We start from the raw sequence: 23,839 nt of genomic DNA on the forward strand, positions 1-23,839 counted from the left end.
TATATCTGAATTATTGATTTAGATTGGTGAACTAAACTATCGTCTATTTCTTAAATTTTTTGTTTCTACAATACTAATTCATTATGTCACTTCTCTGCTTTTAAGCCACCAATCTTCCAGTCGCATTTTGCTAGTTTCCACCGCCGGTATATTCACCCGGCCACTGGTATCTCTAAACCCCAGAGCTTCAGGAACAGTTACTGCGCCTGCATCAACTTCCGGGTGGATACCATTACATTCGAGTATAATATGGTGAATTGTTTCACTGGAGTTACCAAATACAGCTCATGCGTCGTCTTCATTGTTAAATTTCTTTTTGTAACTGCGTGTTCTAAAGCACCCTGATCTAGCTTCAAAAAGTAGGGCACTGCCTCTTGAGTTATCAAAGAAAGCTTCCTTCCGGATCTACATTTTCCACTTTCAGTATAATTCCACACTCTGTTTCTTCTACATCGAATTTATCCAATTTTTACCTTCTGCGTTTTTCACCTGTTGCTTAATGCTGTTTATTTCTCCGTTCTTGTGACTAGCATACTTACTAGTTAGTTTCCTAATTCTTTTCCTCCATTGTGAGTCAACGCTTTTATGTACAGGTATTCAAATACTTTAGCTGCCCATCTGTTACTGTCCAATTTCCTCAGGCATTCCTCATATAATATATCTCCTTGAGAGTGTTCACCAGCGCCACCCTCAACCATAGGGGTGGACGTGGAACGTCCTGTGTTACCGCCAGCGTCACGTAGAACGTGATCAAGAGCGAAGTGCACCTTGGCACGTCAGTGATGCAGAGGAGACATGGGCAGCCATCAGATGCCCATCATATAGCGACAGGCGCCGGAACGGTAGTCAGAGCAGGCTGATGTGACTGCTCGATAAAGGTTGATGTGCCGCCAAGCACACAACCGGAACGGAGCTCCAGGGGGTGCCGCGTTGAGGAGGCTGGGATCAGGACTCAGCTCCACCACTTGCGAGGCATAAGGAGGCACCAGCAAATTCACCTTTCTATTTTAGATAAGCAGAAGCAGCATATCGGCTAGCTACAGGTTATGACCACTTCATCTTTTTCCCACGACCCGATGACAGGATGATGATTACGCTCAGATGAAGATGAAGTTCACTCACAGTGCTTACACAATATCAAAAACTAAGCATTTTTCTGCCTATAGACACTCTTCACAACCGCAGTTGGTGACTTATAGCTTATTGTATATTTTCAGAGTGATCTTACATTTTTCATCATCAATTTTGTTTTGTTGGCTCCTCGTGCCCAATTTATAACACCTAACGTGACGCATCAATCCGCTACTCACATACGTGTTTTCTACCAATGTTTCATTATCTACTATTTAATCTCGCACAAAATGATGCTTAGTTTTAAAGGAACTGTCGAGTATTTTATGGTGATTTTAAAACTATGTAAAATGAAGATTAATATTCACAATACTATAAAGAAGTGCACTGTATGAGCTACATTTTCTTTTTCCGCGGGAACGTTAGCGCAGAAGAAATGTTTGGAAAGTAGAACATTTTAGTTGGTTATTACGTTCTCAGTACAGTGCGCCATCGTCGCCTTAAATGACGCCTACCGAAAAATGGGCAAAATACGGGATAGATTAAAAGCCATGAAAGTCAATCCGATTTCATGCAAAGGACTGCGTCTAGTAAAAAACATTTTCTCGTTGCTATGCCTATGTGATCCGTCAATCCATCATGCCTTGCAGAGGCTTAGCGTACTTAACATGCAGTCTTCAATCGAACGCATGTGTAAACAGTTGGGTAGGGCTTACAGCACAAGCCATTACGTCCCGTATTTTCCGTCGCCTCCTTTCTCTTGCTTTGAAAGATTTCCTCCTTTTTCCTTGCTTGCGAGTGCTCTTCTTTTCGCAAATTGATTTTTCCTGAGGAGGGGGGGGGGGACGAAGCGTTGTTTGCTCAGCTCATTTCATAGCTTGCTCAAGGTTCCTGCGAAGTAGAAGGATCTCACGTATTGATCTGCTTTCGCCGGCTGAGAATTTGTATGGTTCCTGGCGTTGGACTTCGAGAAACCATCGTTACTTCTTCCGGTTACCTTGATCACAAAATGTACCACAAAAAAATGCGTGCTTGTAAATGCTTATATATTGCCTAAAATTGTATATATTTTTATTGAAAGAGATATATGCATGGACCAGATTGAAAGTAGCAGCCCAAGACAGTTTATGGGATATGTTTAGAAAAACAACTCGTCAAGCAATAGATGCATGTCGCTGCCATCCCTTGTATATGGTTTGTAACCATTAATTACTCCCTTACTGTCGAAAAAAATGATCGTTTGTTAAGTTCAGGTAGTCTTCTATAGTTCGAAAGTTATGAGATTCACGTCGTATAAGTCTGAACAACAAAAGTTTTGTTCCTAATCAAACTTTTTAATTGCCGGAATGGTAAAAAAATGGTAGTTTTTCCGGAATATGCTTTATAGATTGTGCCTCTTGTCGTTAAATATATGAAAAATGAAAGTTCTAAATTCAATACCATACTAGGCACACAATAGCGAACGAAGAAACAAAACTATCGCCGGTGTTCCCGCCTGGTTTCCGTTGTCTTTGTAAAAACCTTATTACACCGGTCAATACAGCATGTCCAGACTCACTGCTGCTGCGCATTGTCAATAAATTCAACCACATATTCAGCGAAGTTACGAGATTTTCAATGTTTTCAAGCTGTCCTTGCTTCTCTTTTTTTTTTTAGTTGGACGCTAATGCGGCTTTGGAAACATGTTGCCACGAAAAGAAAAGCTACATTGTAAAATTAACGTCAGCTGTCGAATACATGCCAATTCTCACGCCGTGTCCTTAGGTGGCGGGGAAGGTTGCAATATTGTCGTGCGAATGTATGTTTAGCGAGTGAGTGATGCTCAATGGGTATGGTAGGGTAAGAGTTAAGCGCCCTAATTATAACAACAGTGCAGAGCATACTAACCCACCACGTAGATGAGTTTAACGGCAGGCACTGCTCGTTTTGACAAACGGCTAGAACAAACGATATATAAGCGACAACAAATCAAATGAGTCTGTCGTATGACGCCGAGAAACAGCGCATCAAGTGTGGCCTTTTCTGCTGCCTTAGTAATCTGACGCCAGAGCCCGCCGTAAATTGTCATCACTTATCGGGGCCGTCAATTCACCGCTGATGTTGTTGAAGCGTTCATGCGTTTGTGCGCCGTAACTTCCCGATCCTTCACGCCATACCATTCCCAGAAAAATGGCTTGACTGAGCGAGTTAACAGAACGCTTGTAAACATGCCAGCCATGTATGTGGATGCAGGCTAAAAAAAGTGGATCACCATACTACATATCATGACATATGCGTTTAATACCACCACGCATGACGACGATTCGGTGCAAGCCCATTCTTCCTGCTGTATGCCAGACCACCTCGCTACTTGCTGTATACTATCATGCCCTTCTCAAGCCGTGAAGATCCCTACCTGGCTGAGACCCTCTGGCTCGTGGAAGAAGCTCGATGATCGCTCGCTTACGGTCTGGTGCTTCGCAAGAATGCTCTAAAGTACGATACTACGCCAGTCACCAGCGTGAAACGTACTCTATAGGGGATTTGGTGTGACTATTGCGTGCAATGTGGTGCCGCGGCCTACGTCAAAATGTTTTGGCCCACTATGACGACCCATGCGTGGTTGTAAAACAAAGTAGTGTTTTAACTTATGAATTAGCCCCCTAACCGCATCGGGTCGTTGGTATGTTGAAGGCCGGCTGGACGAGTCTTCAGCTGGAGTGAAGATTGCTGGAAAACGCATCAACAACCTTAGACATGCGGATGATACCACTTTAATGGTAGAAAGTGAAGTGGAACTCAAGAGACTTCTGATGCGCGTACAAGAAGAGAGTGAGAAGTTTGGGCTTAAACTGAACATTAAAAAGGCAAAGATCATGGCGTCTTGCCCTATCAAGTCCTGGAGCATCGATGGACCAGAAGTGGAAGCTGTGACAGATTTTCTATTCTTGGGCTCCAAGATTACCTCGGAAGGAGACTGCAGCCATGAAATTAGGAGACGCCTGCTTCTGGGAAAGAGAGCAATGGTTAGCCTTGACCGCCTAGTAAAGAGCAGAGACATTAGTCTGCCAACCAAGATCCCTATAACTCGTGATATGGTCTTTCCAGTTGTGATGTATGGATGCGAGAGTTGCATTTTGAAAAAGGCTGACCGCCGAAGAATTGACGCGTTCTAATTGTGGTGCTGGCGAAGACTCTTGAGAGTTCCTTGAACTGACAGAAGATCAAATCAGTCGATATTGTCGACCATAAACCCTGACTGCTCATTGGAGGGTCAAATTCTAAAGTTAAAGCTCAGCTACTTTGGTCATCTGATGAGAAGAGAGGAGTCGCTGGAGAAAGGTTTGATATTGGGAAAGGTTGAGGGTCGCCGGAGAAGGGGTAGGCAGCAAACGCGATGGTTAGATGGCATCCTCGAGGCACTGCAGATGAAGTTTTGTGATGTTAGGAAGATAGTGAGAGACCGGAAAGCGTGGCATGACATGGTCCATAGGGTCACGAAGAGTCGGACACGACTGAACGACGGAACTGAACTGAATATTTTACAGGCAGGAGGGGATAATGAGATTGGCCTGTAATGCCTTTGTGTTGACAACATGTCTAAAGCAGCCGATAGAGTGTGTCACACTAATCATTTACACAAACTGTATGATCTGGGTACAGATGTACAAATTACCTTTAGGATTGGGGCTTACCTACTTAAAGGAAAGTTGTTTGTATTCATAGATGATCCTCTACATCAACGCTGTCATCTGGCGTTCCAGTTCAACAAGGGTTCGTTCAGAGCCTTCCATTTTTTTTCTGCTTTATATCAGAATATATATGAAGAACCTACAAACTGTCGTCGGAGCTGAATTATTTGATGATGATAATGTATTATTTTCTCGCCTAAAACCCTTCAAGATCAAGTCAATATTACGTGACACTTTGAAAGTCGTTGAATTATATGTCAAGTGAAAGAAGAATCCAATTATGAAAGGTAAAAATCTACGATACTGTGAAACAAGAAAACTCCATTTCTCTTTCTGTGTACATATATATTTACATTGAAATAGAACGCTTTATTTAACTACAATATTTGGGCCTCATGATATCTCATAATTTGAGTTTTAGCGATAACGTACCTAGTATTTAATAACTGTCGTTGTGATATTCTATTGCTGGTCCTTTGTTTTTTTCTACTACTGTCATGTAGCGGTCTCTAGGGCCTCAGTCGAGCTTCTTGAGAAGCTTTTAGGCCAATGGACCATCCAACTTGCTTTCTAGAAAATAAAATCAGTTGATTGATTGCCTTAGTCGAGCTTCGTGAGAAGCTTTTAGGCCAATGGACCATGCAACTTGCTTTCTTGAAAATATAAATTAGTTGATTGATTGACTGACTGATTGATTGATTGAAGTTCAATTACTAGTCAATTTCTCCAGGCTGTCTCTTAATTGTGTAGGGGTAATTTATGTAAAAATGTTGATATTGGCTGACTGAGTAGTTCTTCATGTGAAAAGAGAACGGTAGAACATTTGGATCGAGTCCAGGTGCCTTAAAATGTTGGTGACGTCTCGAAACCATGCTTAGTGTATAAAGATGGTATGTGTACATTGAACTTCAGACAACGGTGGATGCAAGAAACAGTGCGCTGCTTTGTTTACGCGGTCGTGTTGTTGCACACAAATAAATTCTTTACTAACGCTCTACCTCCGCACTCAATCTTAGCAATTACTAGCCGTCAAAGCAGCTGACTAATTAGTTATACCTTTGGGCATCAAAATGCATAATCGATTCGCAGAGATATGTTTTTGACGCATCACGCTACCACTTTTTAGGTTAAAGATCAGTGACGAAATTTTCTCATTAACTTTCAGGGTAGCATTTTTTGAGATGGACATATTGACAATTTTGTTCAAATAGAAATGCGCATAAATATAATATTAATTCATCTCATATGCACAAATGCAGCTGTAGAGCTTGGTTGGCTGGGTTATAAGGCAATCCATGGGAACAACAATATAAAATCGCAGAAATTTGAAAAAAGCGAAAAGGAAAGACAGCGCAGCAGTATTCATTTTTGTTCAATTCATTGGGGGATGTGGACCTGTTTTCGGGTTTCCTCTCTCATGTGGTGCACAACCTTTGATACAGGAGGCTACAACTTTTAAAATGACTACAAGTACAGTTCGTTTCAGTTATCGCTCAACGGTAAATATGTTTATGCTTTTGTTGCTGTGGGCATTCGGTGTAGACGACGGCAATATTGCATCAGATGAATTTTCTATTTTTTTTTTCAGACGTAACCACTTTACTGAAATGATAGGTACAATATTGCTCATTACCGCTTGCTTTGTCAAGATAGGTTTTATTATGTTGCATTGCTAATTTGCAGTGAAGACTAGGAAAACATTTCCACGTTCACCAGTAGCGTGCTTCAAGACGCCCTTGGGTATACCTACATAAGCAGTGCATTTTTTTATTTTCTGAATAATTGTTTTTTGGAAGCATATATTACTTGCAGTCCCAAGTAATCAATCGTAATTTTGGGGACACTTAAGGTCTGTCTTAAAGTGCATGGCAAGGATACGCTAATGGATCGCACGCAGCTGTCTTTGCAGCCTATAGTTCAAATAAAGCGCTTTAGTGCAGGTCTTAATCGTTATATTTAATTTGCGCCTTATACTCTAGCACATTACCGCAAGCTTAGAGTCATCAGAAATCAGTTTTGTGAAAGTCCGCCCAACATAAACTACATAACGGACCGCTTCAACCAACTCGAACAAACTCGGCAGCGTGCGTAACTCTGAATGCAAACGGTGGGGAAAGTTTGGGGAAGCATTAGATGAAAAATATAGGTTACATTTCACAATGCTCATTTGTGGTTTACCATGTCGAAACAACAATATCGGTAGAACAGGCGCCAAGAGAAGGCCTCGGGATTATTTTACACCACTCACGCCTCAAACATGCTCTGTCGTTGCACACAATATGCCTGCATTTTCATTTCTTCCCGCATCGAAATGCGAGTGCTCAAGCTGGTATGGAGCCTTTGACCTCAAGATAGGTATCTTAACTGTGCATTTACTGATCCCCAACAGCGGGCGCTAGTTGCGTGATATGAAGCATCGTTCTGGGTTTAGAAATTACAGTTTACATGCTTTCGGGCAGAAAGGATTACCAAGTCGGCCTCATTATTCTAGATAGTGCAGGCTGGTTTGTATAGCATGAATATATCGTTTTGGCGGATTAAACACAAAAAGGCAAGTCGGGACGAAAACACAGCGCTTGTTGTATATATTTTCCTTTGAAGGGCAACATATTTTCTACGATGATAAACTTACAAAATGCTGTTCATTAGGATTGCAAATTTTTCCACATAGTTTAGAAAGAGAACGCAACAGGCTTAAAAAACTGCTTTATTCAATGCAGACGCTTATTTGCCCAATAAAGATTCACTTACTGCATCATATTTGTAAGGGGTATGTTCGGAAAGATGATGCATAAAGAACACCTGAGCTATTTTTAAAGACGAAAACTAACGCCCTCGTGATCGGTGCAGTTTTTTAAGATTTACTGCTCAATAAAACGAAACCTTTCCGTTGTACAGGCTGAAAGTGTAAACGCCAATTACATTTGCTTTAATGCATCAATACACAGATGAGCTATTTGCACCAGGGCAGAACAATTCATTGACAACAGCTTACCAAGTTTAATTGTTTTTGCAATCTTTTTTTATTTTTAGATTACGTGAAATGCAAAGCTGCTGAAGACGCTGCGCTGTATTTTATATACACAAAGGTAAATAGTTTTGAATTTTATTCACACAGAAAGGAACAAGGCGTTTTTTAGGCTGATGTAGGTAAATACCTTTTTTTTTTAAACTGCTATTCATCACGCCCATCACCATTTAAAATTAAGTGAAATGTTCTTCACAACATTTTATCTTCGGCTTTTTCTCGCAGTGGCTGAGTACATTTTTAAAAATTTATCGCGCCAATAACATTGTTTTTTTTCTGACTCTGCAGCTCTGTCTTGCCAGTACTGAAAGTAGTACCGTGGCTTCTAGGCGCATGAGTAATATTGGGCGCCGCAAATATTTAGCGTGCCAAATGTACACAACCACAAGTAATATGAATGTATGGCTGTGTACTTGAGATTTGTGTCAAGTATATCATCCATTTTACGTAGCCGTGTAAGACTTAAACGCATGACGAGAAAGGTTGACCCTAAATGATATCTTTTTGGATTGACTTGCGACCACAAAACAACTAAGCAATTCGACAGCGCGATAAAAGAGAACGTGCTCATCGGTCGTTGAACTGAGAATGCGCGCTGCTTGCGGTAGTGCTCAATTTCTTGTTGGCGCAGAAACATCTAGATAAACCAGAAAGAATACTGGAACACGGAAGCTGTTGTGCTTGCCTGCAACCATTTCAGGCTAATCTCGCAGCACCTCGCGCTACAAAGAAAATGATCAAGACATTTATCGCGACACTGAGCATAAAGAAACTGCACAAAATAGTTCCGTGCGCTGCAATAACACGGATCAGGTAGCATGGCGACGGCCGTTAAAGACAACAATAACAAAAAAAAAGAACATTTCTAACCTTCGCGGCTATATTTTGCTCCCTAAGTATAGTCTGACAAATTTATCGCTGGAAAGCTGCTTAGCCATGTATAGAATAATACCCTTGTGCAGTTTATCCTTATTTCAACCAGAAAAAAAAAATTCCTAACGGTTTTGGTTTCTTACAGGTTTCTGCTATATTAATGCCAGCAAGATAAAATAATTTTACATAAGCCTATAAAAAGGTAGACGTCTGCATTTGCGCAGAACATAGTCGAAGGACACAAAAATGGCAGTTACAAATGTGCCGGTATACCATAAAACGTGATGGCGCTATCATCCGCAGTCGTTAAACCTGTACCCAGCATATAATACACACAGTTTATCTTCATGCGAGCGTTCTCAAACAAATTTTTGGAATCCCAAAATTTACAGAAAGCCGGGAAGATAGATAAAATTCCTTGAGAAAGAAAGCTTCGGTTGTCGGAGACATGGTTGTTTATAACAATATTTCGAATTCAATCGTAAATCAGTCAGATTATATAAATGAACTAATACCCGCAGTCTTGTGAGAAGTAAAAATTGGAAGATTGACCAACAAACAGGCGAGGAGAATATCAGCTTCACGAGCAAAGAGAAATGAGCCCAATTTTTTAGTGTGTCTCTGCACTCAGTTATATGAAGGTCTATGTCGAAAAATGCCACTACGATCTAGGAGGCGCCTAGAATTGATCTAAAGGAACCTTAACTTATGACATATTGCTCTGAGTAATCACCTTTATGAAGCTTTTAAAGGAACTTTAGGCATGGTGTTGCCAAGAGACCATCGCCATCCTAAAGCGAATAGCAACAAGGAGCTATATAAAGCAAACAATCAAAAAATATATGCTGGCGTTATCTGTCGAAGGCAATTTTACTCCAAAAGTTTTGCAGATCATGTATTTGCCATAAAAATGCTTCAGTCTGGCATTCTGGTACAGAAACAAAATCCAAGCCTGCGTCATATGCTTCCCAAGTTTGCGACAGTTTCTGACTTGATACGTGGACAAAGAGCAAGATATGCACTGAGCGCACGTACGGACTTCGGTGAACAGTATAGTTCGAAAGTAAAACATTTTAACCTTTTGTCGACGGCGAACTATTCGTATCTGCATTCAAATTTGTTTGTCACAGTTATTGAATGGAAGTTCTGGGCAGCCAACTAAACCACATTTCCTAGTTCACGCAAGCCGTTCACGGTTGTTTGTCTGCGACCTAAAAAGGTGTATTCCCCTTCGCGAGACGGCGAAAGAAAGTTTCCATAACGTAAGCTAAAACTAAAGTAAAGTAAACTAAAAATCTCCTTCGCTGCGACCACATACGTGACCAAAATAGTACTGAGAAGCTACGACTGTAGTTCCATCTTTGAAACAAAAAAAAAAGGAGTTCTTGGAGTTGCTCCCAGTTAGATGTGTTACTTTTTCAACGCGGCTTCTTTGAATTATGCCTTGAAACTTCGTGATTCTAATGTTTTGTTTACTCACACTTCTCCGGCATGGCATTTTTTTTGCTTATACCAAACAGTTATCACCTTCTTCGTTGGTACTTTAAAATTTGACTCACGTATTCCGCTTCCTCTCAGATGCTCAGTTCATACAGCTCAACTACTGATCTCTCTTTTTCAGAGGGCGGCTTCTTGGCTTGACTGCCAGTGTCAGGAATTTTTCTCCTTGCCTGGTGATAACGCATTTTTGCAATTAAAACCGACGAGGAAGCTGTGACGTTTTCACATGTCGGAATGCTAAGGTATGTGCAATATTGTAAAAGGTTACAGGTAGAACAAAAAGAAGGGGGCTTACATTGTATGAAAGAGCTTTAAACAAGGGTAGACGGTGGAGTGGCGAAGCCTCAGTTCGCAGGTCGAGCCAACGTTTCGACACTGACGAAGACAAGTTCACTTTTCAAAATATTGGCTCGACTTGTGAACTGAGGCTTTCTCTCCCCCTATACCTTTCTTGAAATTCATACTGTAAAATGTTGCAATATTAAACTGCCTAACTTGCAGAGAAACTTTCGACCAGTTTGTTTCATGTGGCGTCTAAACAACTGTACCTGATTTTGTGTATTTCGTGTAATGAATATTTTTAGCGTTTTTGTCCGTTGGACGCTTCATTTTAATATTTTCTTACGGCGTAAATATTATATCTGCAGTAATTTAATTGAGACCAATCGCATTTTGTGCCCCACAGCGATAAAATATTACTGAAAGTAAAAGTGAATACCGGAACTCGTGAGCATGTGTCTGCCGTGAAGAAACTCTCGACCTCAAAATGCAATCGCGTTCTGTGAACACAAGTTATGCTCCCCAACCCAGGCAAGAATGCAGACTAGCGACGGCAGGACGCGTGGTTAGTATACAGACAGGTGCGCGAGTCCACATTCACGGGAGTTGGTCAGCGGAAGTTCTTAGGTGTGCAGTTAATGGGTTCTTAGAAGCGTCGGTGTTTATCTTTGCTACATGGCTAACGTGTTTGTGTTCCCTGACAGTTCCCCAAATACAGATTACTTGCGAAAAGGTTCGTTTGCACAAAACCTTTCTTTCCAAGAATTTCTAGGTATCTATGTGCACCAAAAGGCCGCCAGACAAGAAATTATTTAACCCCAATAAAGCGTTCATTAGGAGCACGACTTAAGCTTACGTTAGATCGCGCTCACAGTTTGATAGATGACTTCCAATAATTTCTAGGTATTTATGTGTAACAAAAGGCCACCATACAAGAAGTTATTTAACCCCAATGAAGTGTTCATTAAGAGCACGACTCAAGCTTACGTTAGATCGCCGTCATAGTTTGATAGATGACTGGGAGGAACCTATAGCATAGAGAAAGCCTGGGAATCACGGAGCTAAAGATCGCTTTCATTGCGTATGATGTGTTCGCGGTCCGTAAGACTAGACTTATCAAATATAAGCAAGAATTGAAAGTAATTTACGCCGAAAAAAAATTAATTTCGTCATGCTGTCGGAGGCTCAGAACTTCCACTTTATTTCTCTCTTCAGTATAGGCCTCCCATACGCGGTATTGCACGCAGGCTGGCCACAAGTGTTGAAAACAGCGTTTTCCAGTCATAACAATGTCCCCATCTGCATAATAGTAGCAATTTCGTCAGAAATCACAAAACAGATCAATAGTATTAATTGCGCAGCTAGGTAGTTGTACTGATTTATTTCTTTGCTGCACTAATGCACCTAAAGTTACGTACCCAATTAAAAAGTATGCATTTTCATTGCGACACTAGAAAGAGCCATATCGAGTTTGTCCTGTTGGCAGAACATTAGGAAATATGTCCTACTATGGTCCTACTTTGGCGTGCCGCACAAGTAGAGTTACCATCTATGGCATGCCTTAGCATATGTCGTAAGAAATCTCACGGTCTGAAGAAGGTGATAGAAAGCAACCAAGAAAGCAGTGTCTAATTTTTTTACAATAACAGTACCGCTGCAGGCCATTAACTTCAAATAAATTGTAGCCATTATTATTCATTTTTGTCCTCACTTAGCCCATCTGAATTTTATGCACTTGAAACTATAATTGCTTTTTGTGAAACTTTCGATAAGGTGTTTTTTTTAAATATATTTTGCTGCCTCAGGGCATAGATGAATTTGTTAAGTGGAAAAGGGAGATTTTTTAATGAATGAATAAAGATTGGCCAATTTATTGAAATCCATTATGGAGCCATAATGTTTCTCCTGGGCCCAAACAATACAGGTCGACGGAACGATGGGAAGGGTAGAGACCCCTGCTGCCAGGTGCAGAATTCTATTTGGCGTCTACGCAGGGCAAACCTGCTAGCATTGATATCGGCTTCTTTATTTGATTAAGTGTGCCCTGCATGCCGATACAAGCATGGAAAATGTACTTCCAGTAATGTCGTTTCCTTTGCTTATTAATTGCGCTAGTGTAAGACTTTTTAATTCAACAATGTACCTTAAATGTGTCGGTATTTTTAGACTGCAGCTCTTTGGCACCCGTTTCTGCATTTCCCGTCGCCGTCGGCCTCGTAACCAGGTGACGTCATAAGCCTTGACATCGTGACCGGATGTGACGTCATCATGATGTTACATACGGTTATGTTATAATAAAGGAAATGATACTGACGCCAAATCCGGTCATGACTTCGTTACTGGTAATGACGTCACCAGGATATCCACGCATATAGGATATACGATATACGATATACGCATATACGTATATACAATAGAAAAATAGATTAGAAAAAAAAGTAAGGGAGCGTAAATAATTGATTACAAAGCTTACTCACGAAAAACAGAAACCAAAAATGCAAACGCTGGCGGAGACCCACTCTCCCCAAAGTGCATCACCAAATGTTATCGCCAAAACAAACCCTCCGGCTCCGATTATGGCAAACCCCAAGCCGCCAGCGACCCCGGAGAATGAGAAAATGATAGTGGAACCTGTTAGACCACCCCGACAAACGTAAGGGGGAGGGAGACGTTAACCAGGTGGCGGCACTTAAAAAGGAGGTAGACGCCAATCACGCTGAGGTCAAAACGTTCAAGGCACAACTTTTGGGAGAAATTAGTCTGATAAGAGAAGAGATGACTAAAAAATTTGACCAATTGCATCAGAGACAGGAACAGACGCACCAAACGCTGGAGCAGGTGCAGCAGAGGCAGGAATGGCAGTTGAACTGCAACTGCAAAGAACAGAACTCATTAACCATGCAAAGTGGCAGCGAAACACTCAGGAAACAATTATAAAGCTTCAAAATGGCCAAAGACGCAACTAACGATTCCATCATTTAGCAGTGGAACTGCCCTGTGTTCCAACGTAAGCCAGACCTGCTGCATCAGTACCTAGCGCTAATAAGTGAAAAACCGCTAGCCATAGCCTTACAAGAGAGGGTAAAGCAGCCACGCTCTCGGTCTGTCAGGCCTTTCATAGAGATAGGGGGGGAAATTACGAGTCGTCACGCTCGTTAAAAGGAACATCGCAGTGATCAAACACGAAGTCAAGTCGAAAGACATAGAAGCGGTACTGCTAAAAATTTTAACGGTACGAAAGGAGAAACCAAGCTTATTCCCTCTAAACCTGTACACTACCCCGAAGCAAACAAAGGTAAGGTTCAGGGCCCTTTTTCGGAAGGCGGTCAAAGCGGCAGGAATCAACTCGTTGTTAATAGTGGAAGATTTTAATACTAGACACCAAGAATGGGGCTACGCGATACCGACCCTAAAGGCAGGCAACTGTGGGAGGACGCGCACGAATTAGGACTCACCCTGCTCACGGACCACGGGTGTCCGACCAGAACGGGCAATAGCGTATGTGCAGATATCAACCCAGACGTAACCTTCCCAAAAAGGTGCCAAACCTAAATTGGTATAACTCGGAGCAAACTTTTGGCACCGACCACTGCATCCTAGCCTCAGTCCTCGAAAAAGGGTTGAGGACGCGTCGGGCGCGTCAACCGAAAGTAATGGATATGGAGAAGTTCAGAGATACGAGAAAGGAACTCCGGAGAAAGAATCACGAACATAGGGAAAACGAACAAAAACTCTCAAACGACCTGTTGAAGAGGCAACGAAAACGCTCGAAGGGGAACATGCTTTGGAAACAGCAAACTACTGCACATGTGAGAGGCTAAACATAGCATGGAACGCAGGCTAAAGAAAGCAAACATGGTATTGCAACCTCCAAAGAAGGCTTTCCAGATACAATAGAGAGATCGAGGATTCCGCGATCAAACTTCGTGAACAAAGTTGGTGTAGCCGATGTGACGATATATAAAAGGGCATGAGCATCTCTAAGACATGGGGTCTACTGAAGCACCTGCTAGACCCAACTAATTCAAAAACTTAAACAGGAATGAGATTATCGAAAACCCGACATGCTTTCGAGGATACGGACGAGGAGTTCTTGGACAAAGTAGCAAACACGTACATGGGGCACATCAAAAGAATCGCTCTCCCAGAATACAGTGGAGCCGCTAACGAGGAACTTGACGCGCCTATCACAGAAGCAGAGGTCAGAGCGGAACTTTTAGGACTTAAAGTCAAATCAGCTCGATGACCCGACGGGGTCACCAACAAAAGCCTGAGGAACCTAGATAATCACTCGATGAGAGCCCTAACAGAGTACATGCAGGAAATCTGGACCAAAGGAGAGCTACCCCAGCAATGGAAAGCGGCAAACGTAATCCTAATACCAAAACCGGGCAAACCCCAAAAACTGGAAAACCTAAGGCCCATTTCCTTAACCCTGTGCGTAAGTAAATTCATGGAGAACGTGGTACAAACAAGAATGACGCGTTTCATGGAGCAAAACAACTTGCGGCCGCAAGAAAACGGTTGGCTTCCGACCAGGCTTAAGCGCGCAGGATGTGATGCTCCGACTAAAACACGACATTATAGACTCACTAACAAGGGACGCCAAAGTAATCTTGGAACTAGATTTTACGAAAGCTTTCAACAGCGTCAGACATGAGGGGATTCTCAGCGGTCTCCAGGAGATCGGAGTGGGATCCAGAACATATAACTACATAAAAAAAACTTCTTACCAGACAGAACAGCCTGCATTAAATTCCAAGACATTGAGTCTCCCACATTGCAGATATAAAGCAGGAGCATACCGCAGGAATTGATTCTCGCCCCATTCCTCTTCAACGTGGCGATTAGGGTCTCCCGAAAGCACCGAGCAACATCGAGGGGCTCAAATGTAGCATGTACGCGGACGGCATCAATATCTGGGTAAACCAGGGGAGTGATGCGAGCATAGAGAGACGACTGCAGGCAACGGCAGACACAGTAGAGGACTACGTGACTAGTAGGGGGCTTTCGTGCTCACCGCAGAAATCAGAACTACTAGTCTACAACCTAAAATCGTTGAGGTGCAAGCAAATTGGAAAATTTGATATCAAAGTGGAAGGAATGTCCGTACCAAAGGTTGACAAAATACGAATCCTATGGCTGTACATTCAAGAGATGGATACAACGACGGAATACTAAAGAAACTGGAGGACTTAGGCATATTCAAGTCTTAGCCATATACAAGTCTTGAGCATATTCAGGAGAATAACCCTGAAGCGCCGAGGCTTAAAATAAAAGAACTTAATCAGACTTATGCAGGCATATCTCATAAAGCACATAGGCTACTCTACAGCATATTTAAATCTTAAATCGATAGTTGGCCGATTTTAAGTCCACTAACACTCCAACCGAATGACTGATCACCTTGCCAATTTATTTAATTTGCTGCTTCGCCCCACCGCGGAGGTGTAGTTGTGAGGGTGCCAGACTTCCGGGGCAAAGGATGCGGGTTGGAATCCCTGCCGCAGCGGCCGCTTTTCGACCGAGGCGAAAATCAAGGCGCGCGTGTGGTATTCAGACGTATTAGAGGCGTCATGGTGCCTGCACTGCTTCTTCTATATGGTGTGCGATGTCAGTGTAGGTTAAAGAATCGCTAGGGGTTGAAATTTACGGAGCCCTCCACTACGGCGTTATCATAGCGTGAGTAGGTTTGGGAACGTAATCCCAAAAATTAAAACCATACTATCACCTGTGGGTTCACGCATTTCATTGCCGTTCATTTCGTTACTTTTTCCGATGTGAACACAACGGTGAACACCTTTACGCCAAAATGGAGAGAATTATGTACACAAATAAGTAACCCTAAATCAACAACCGAACGTCTTCATTTGCATTTTTTAGCTCAATGTTCAATTATCACAAATCGCCAGAGCAGCTATAGTATGATGTCCCTTCTGTAGGATAAAAAATAATTGTATTTGCATGGCAGGTGCAGGAAAAAACAACAACACTAACTGTGCAAATCGAACATATTCGCCTTCCACTACATTATTTAAGACAAAAACATAAAGATGATTTCATTGCTGATTATGATATCGATAAATAAGTATTAAACAAGAGCTGTTGAATAAGCTATTCTGATGATGTGAAATATATGATTGGAGAAATTCACGTCCCCTGCTTTGTATTACAGCACTACCACGTCTTGAAGTTTGGTTGCGCGAGTGAAACGACATGTATTTCGACAGTTTTGCCATGGGTAAGAATGAAGTAAGTAAACTATGCAGCAAAGCAAGACGCGGACCGTATTTCACCTATAAGAAAACGCGCACTCACCATTTACACAGTGCATATATGGTAGCCGCCTAGAGATTAATTCGAATCCAAAATAATTAAGTCGTCATGGCCGCTCATTGCCAAGGTGAATGATATATGTAAGCCGGCTGCTTCATTATCGCGCCCGGCACGAAACAAGCGCCATTCGCGTGATGCTTGGGAAAGGCGACCTGCTACATGTGATCAGTGGCCCGCTGTATGAGAAATGAGGCGAAAGTGGAGTATTGAATTGGTACTGTCTCCCACGGGGAATAAATAGTGGTCGAAAACAGTACAATAAACGAGCGTTCTGCGCCATTGTTATCGTGCTGCAGCGAGTCGATAAATACAAGTTGCAGAGGGAGACAGCGGCACAACACCCCATTTTTTTATGTCTCCCTCTATACGTACGGCGCCGAGCATAAGCATGGCTTAGTGGATGGCCCATAAAAAAGGCAATGAATACTCACACTTTCGGCGCATACAAACGAGAAGATGAAGGAAGTTGAAAAATGTTTGTAGATGTGTATAAAGAAGTGCAGTAATAATGGTAGGCTTATGAGTCTGGTGGGAGCTACATTGACAGCACGAAATATGACATATTTTTTGAAGGTAATATTGCTTGCAAGACTGTTGTTCGTAAGCGCGATTTTGTGCGGTCCTTTTGTATTGATACCACTGTCCCTTAGTCAATACATATGTATTAGGCAGAGCAACGGACACCGCGATTCTAACCACCGAAACCGAAAGCGAAGTACTTCCTGATGCCGAAGGTTTGGACAACTCGGTTACCGCCGTATCTTACCGCGCTGCATGTTTGAACATGGAACTATTCCTTGACAAATATCAATATCAGTAGCCAGGTACGCTTCAGAAGTTGAAACCAAAACTAACCGGAGATTCCCTATCACTGACTCTGCCCATTGCCAGGCAATAGGTGAAATTAGACTCCACCGTGAACGAGACTCTAGTTTCTATGAAACATCAGACGAGTTAGAATACGGTGACCACTTTTTCATCATACCTTCACGAATTTGAGCAACTCCATTTCGCTCCCGTTATAGTATAGGGACCGGGCGCCCGTTGTATGGTGCCACTGTCGCCTCGTTGATCATGGCTCCAACGCGGGAAAACGTACAGGTTCGGGCAAAAGTAAACGGAGCACGCTTTTCAATTAAGATTAAAATCACGCCTTCTGTGATAGAGATAAGGAAACAATACATGTCCGAGTGAGAAGGCAGTGGATGAAATTAACGGATGAAACTTTTTAGAATGAAATTGCGCGCTCCGTTTACTTTTGTCCGTGCCTGCACACGAATGGAATCTCGAGGTAGAGCAGCGGCACAGCCGGTTCCGTTTTGTGAGGCGTACTCGTGCAAGTCTCTACCGGTTATTCTGCGGTGTGGCTTTCGAAGCTTAAGTAATCGCACGGAGGTTTTTCGGACCAGAGTATTCTCGAAAAGAGAATATCCGTCCTTGGCAGCGAGGGAGCGTTTTTGTCATTTCCCGCTGCATGGTATTTCTCTCATTCACTCGGAGATGCTGCGCAGGTGATTTCGCCATGCCCTAGGAATGCCATTGAAAACGACTTCCGTTACACGACACGGGCATAAATTGCGTGGCAATCTATTTTCTTTTTTAAACCCACCAGAAGATAAAATATCGCGGGGCTGTGAAGCGATCCCGTCGAAGAAGTGCTAGTCGCAAAGATCAAGAGCTAGTTCCTGAAATATGGAAAAGCAATAGGCAAACAGAGTGCTGACCTCTATCTACGCCGACGACGTGGCACTCTGGGTCCGGGCCCCAAGGAGGACGATGATCTCTGCTAGGAAAGCCCTGCAACAAGCCCTCGACTCCGTGCAGCAGTTCCTCCTCGACAGGGCCCTCAAGCTCTCTGCCGCAAAGTCGGAGGCCCTCATGGTGCACCCTTCGGGAGCATGAGCGTCAGCCCATGCAACCACCCTGATGATCGACGGCACCAGCCTGCCCTGGAGACGCCAGGTCAAGTACCTGGGGCTGGTGATCGATCACCGTCTCACATGGATCCCTGCAGACAAGGCTTACCTGGGTCATCTGAACCGGGTTGGCCGAGCAGCCCAACGTCTTCTTGCAGGGGGCAATAATATGCAATGCAATAATATGAATACAATCCTCTCGGCATGCTGAGGAGGTGATAAAAAGAAAAGTTGATTTTCCTGCTCTGAGCGACAATATATTTAGGATACCTACTGTGATAGCTGCGGTCCTAGCAATATTTTGCTTTTGTTAATCTAGTAGTTCTCCAAGTGCCGCAACTTCATCCTGGTTGACGGCACCTTTCTAGAACATTTGAAGGCGGTAGTTCAGTACTGCCAAGACTGTAATCTACAGTCGAATAAAAACAGAGAGCGTGATGTATTGTTGGGTAGGGCGCCAGAAACTGCGGGCATTCTTTTCTAGTACTCGCCGTGGTGGGTCGTTCGCTAAGGTTTTCTGCTTTCTCGGCGTTCCTTGAATTTGCACGTACCACGTGAACTGTGGGGTGTTGGAGTGCCATTAAATGTGTTTTAGAGCGTTAGTCATATCTGCAATTTCTGCTGGATAAGTGGGCCTTGTCTTAATCGGATATCTCGCGTTCGCTGAAAGGACAAGGTAACACCGTGCTTAGGCGGGCACGGTGAAAGAAGAAATAAAAAAGGACAATAGGTCCACGAGATTAATAGTCATTCTTGTCTCCTACTCGTCTCTCTGTAAAAAGATAAAAAATGCCAACAAAAGTAGGTGTGCAAGCATTATTTCATCACTGAGGAGGGTAACGCCGCTAGACCGACAATGGTGGCTGCCTTTACCTTTTCTGTGACTTCCTTTTCTTAATCACAGGCTGAAAATGCTGACGTCATAAGTTTTGTTTGTGGATACTTCCGATTTTCAACTGCGGATAAAAGGACGACTGCAGATGCTAGAGTGCGGCCTTAGGCACCGAGTCTCCGTGCCGCCACTTTATGCGAAAAGAAGACAAAGCTTTCGGCTGCTACAAGATTTTAAAAAGTTCACTTTCCATGAACACACAGTAGCCAAATCACTACATACGGTCCTCCGTCTGCACGAACCGTGTTCCGATCACCCGCCGCTATTGCTTGTGGGGAAACCATTAGAAATGAATCGACTTAGAAACATCAGGCGAGTTTGCGTAGCAGCCAGTGAAGCGAACAAAGTGGCATGTTTGCCCAGACTTCGTTTCACCTCATATATTCACACACAACATCACTTAACAATCAGGACTCTCTAAGAAATATCGCACAAATTAGTGACAGACTGCGCACTCCAATGCACCGGCTTGTGCCCATGCATTCCAGCAATGAGCGGAGCGCCGAGAGTCGCTGCTCCACGTCCAGCTGTCTGGTCTATATAGCAATGATTAATTCTGTAGAACTTGGAATTGAGGGTTGCTTGCATGCCTGATTTGATAATTCGTCGCTCGGCAATGAAATGAGCCGCTATCGCAAGGTGGGCGAATTCCAGATTTTTCCCGTGCTATGATTTCTCGTATACGTACAAGACTGGTTGAACATGAAAACACAAGAGGCATTTAAGTAAAAGCACGATCAAATCAGCTGCCCAAAATATTACGACACCATACATAGCTTCACACAGCAGTCGGCGGCCAACCAGAAATAACTAAGCAAAATTGTGGGGGCTTACGAGTGGCTTGAATCTATCGACCGCTGACCGCTGAAGAATTGACGCGTTTGAATTGTGGTGCTGGTGGAGACTCGTGAGAGTTCTTTAGTCTGCCAGAAGATCACATTAGTCGATATTGTTGACCATAAACTGTGACTGCTCATTGGAGGGTCAAATTCTAAAGGTAAAGCTCAGCTACTTTGGTCATCTGATGAGAAGAGAGGAGTCGCTGGAGAAAGATTTGATGTTGGGAAAGGTTGAGAGTCGCCGGAGAAGGGGTAGGCAGCGAACGCGATGGTTAGATGGCATCCTCGAGGCACTGCAGATGAAGTTATGTGATGTTAGGAAGATAGTAAGAGACCGGAAAGCGTGGCGTGACATGGTTCATAGGGTCACGAAGAGTCGGACACGACTGAACGACTGAACTGAACTGAATTGAACCTATCAATACAGCGAAAGCTGGGAGCGTTGCAGTAATAGCCTCGTAAGACAACCTTTTCAATGTGTTTTCATAATCTTTGTTTAAGTTAGGATTTGGGTAAAGGAAGGTGCCTTGCGGACACCAAAAAATGACGGACACATATGCTTAATCAAATGAAGGTCATGCTCTCGTATTTTTTCTGCAAATTTCAGAATTTTTTGTATGAAACAAAATTCTTAATATCTGTAAGACTTGAGGAGGGAGGAAGGTGTTAGTAAAAGCGGAGAGTCAAAGAGGTTCCCTAGTGGTGGGCTACGGATTAATTTTGGTCCCCAGGAGGCCTTTAACGCACGCTTACATCGCACAACACAGTGATGTATCTTCAATTAATTTAGAATTTGGTGAAATGAAGGTAGGAGTATACTTTTCTGTGGACATCACTGAATTGTGGACACCCAAATTTATTTTGGTAGGACACTCGAAGGTCAAATCACGTGCCACGCGAAGACAGGCTCTGTACAGCGTTGTGAAGCTTTCGCTTCAATTCTGAATTGGTTTATAAGAAAGGAAAGATGCAATTAGGTCAAGGTCACTCGAAGGTTAAATTATCAGGCACGCCAAGAGCAGGTCCACCTACCGACAGCTCGCTTTGAATTACCATGATCCGCTACAACATTCATGACTGTCAGCACATTGATAATGAAGGAATTTCTGGTGTCATGAGGGCTTCCGTTACCAGACCAAATCATGTTGATGAACGGAGTGCATTTGTAACAATGGCAATTTAAGTTTGCTATGTGGATGCAAGGTTTTACATTCCTCTTCGTTATTCTTACCTGCTGCACATTCCCGAGGGGCGGTTCCTTGCGTCTTTTTAGGAATCTCAATTTAGCCGCGAATTCTTGCCTTTAAGAGCATTCGCGAAGCTTGCAAAGGATATAATTCGGGTTCTAGCGTGCAACCGGCTACGAGAAATACGTTGTGCGCTGACTACCGTACAGATGTAAGATGAAGAAGACGAAGAGAAGCGCAGCGTGAAATTTATTGGGCTAGAAAATATTGTGGGCATTTACCTTTCAGGCTTTAAAGTGATAGCGCTGGCTATCGCCCGGCATATAAAGAGCAGTTCAACCAAGCCATATGAACGTGACTGCGAGGGCTAAGAGCGAATCGGATGTAAATATCCTGGAAGGCTGATCCTGATATCGATGATAGAAGATGCCTGAGTTAGCAGCTACTGCCAAACATAACTTCAGTTCAATCAGTGTGCGGCTATTTCAGCTACCGACGCCGCCGCAGACAACGACGCCGAGGAAGCCGATGCTGAATTTTCTGGCTAAGAGATCATTTAACGCTATGGCGTTGAAAACTAGCGGCAAAGGCAGAGTAGTTTAAAGCAGCAGGAAGAGAAAATCATTTGTTCTCTCCCACGCGATTTCGAATCCTCTCTGACGCGCACTGGTTCGCTTTTCTATGTACTGAAAAACTTGTCACAGCCAGACGGCTAACGCAGGGTTTTTTATATGTGTTTGAAATCTTAGGCAATAATATAATTTTTTCCACACGAACACTGCCCTGTGACAAAGGAAATGGCACTAATGACCACCAATTCCATTTATCGCACAACGAATCGCTGTCCTCTTCGCCTTCGGTCTAGCCTGTTCAGTCAGATTTCTGCCGCTTTCGTTTTTGTTTGCTCTATAGGTATTTTATCACGACTAGTGCTTCTCTGTATTTACGCATCTAGAGCGAAATGGATGGGTTTCTTCACGCTATTTATTGCTTTAAAAGTCAACTCTGGTCGCCTCTTTGGTGCTTCATTATATCATCTCGTTATCATATTTTTCGCTTCATTTCACTCCAATAAGTACATTCAGTACGTATAACGGGGTCACAATCTTCTTTTTTTGTCGTCGTATTTACATCTACGCAGTCTCGCTGCGGACGATGTCCCAACTCCAGCTGAGTTCCTATCGCCTTTCTTTTGTTGGAGGAGACGAATGGTGGGGCGTGTTATCTTGTTACGCTGGAAATCCAGCCTCCACACAACCAGCCATTTGGAAACCGCTGCGGGAAGAAAGAGAGAGAAAACTTAATTTGAAAAAAAAAGAAAAAAATGGGGGGAGTCTGGCACAGTGAGTGGAGTCTTCATTTAGAGACCCCAGTGGCCTTGGCTGCCGCTCATGACTGAGTTACGAGCCAACGCTTGATCGCTAGGTCAAAGCATAGCAGAGTGGCCTCCCACTGCTCCTCCGACTGGTGTATGCTTATTTCTGCAGGTCTGGGGCCCGTACACCCCCTCGTGATGTGGTAGGTGGTGGGCTGGTCGTTGCACCAAGGGCATATGTCTGTGTGGTGTTCTGGGTAATGATGATATATTGATGTATGTTGGGGATAGTGTTGGTCTGGAGCTGTCTCCATTCCCGCGTTTCCTGTGGATTTAGACCCTTGTGTGGAGGGGGATAAATCCGACGTTGTTCGCGTATATATTTAGGTCGCGCGCCGTAAGCCACGGGGACAGGAATGCTAGTTGTGAGAACGGGGACGGTGGCCGCTCGGTTTGCGTGACCTCGAGCTAGCCTGTCCGCGACCTCATTACCTTCCAACCCGGAGTGCCCTGGAATCGAAGTGATCTGATGTTTTAGCAGTGAATTGTAGCCAATGAATTAGTTGTAAAGTGAGCTAACTAGAAGGCCTTTCAGGTATGATCTGGATCAAATTCTATAAGAATATGCTCTGGAAGTGAGGAATCGATTTTAAGAATTAGATCTAGAAGACAGAGAGCCTGAAGAGATGTGGACAGATGTTCGTGATATAATACAAGAAGTTGCTACTAATGTAGTTCCAAAGCAAAAGAAATGCAAGAAAGCAAATTGGTTATCTGAAGAGGCTTTGCAAATACCTGCGGAAAGGAGGACGGCAAAAGTTATGGGGGAAAGAGAAAGATACAAGGTTCTCAATGCGGATTTTCAGAAAATAGCAACGAGAGATAACAATGCCTTCCTGAACATACAGTGCCAAGCAGTTCAGGACAACAGC

The sequence above is a fragment of the Amblyomma maculatum genome, chromosome 8 (genome assembly GCF_055883805.1).
Source record: "Amblyomma maculatum isolate TAMU_Amacu chromosome 8, ASM5588380v1, whole genome shotgun sequence".
Taxonomy (NCBI): Eukaryota; Metazoa; Arthropoda; class Arachnida; order Ixodida; family Ixodidae; genus Amblyomma; species Amblyomma maculatum.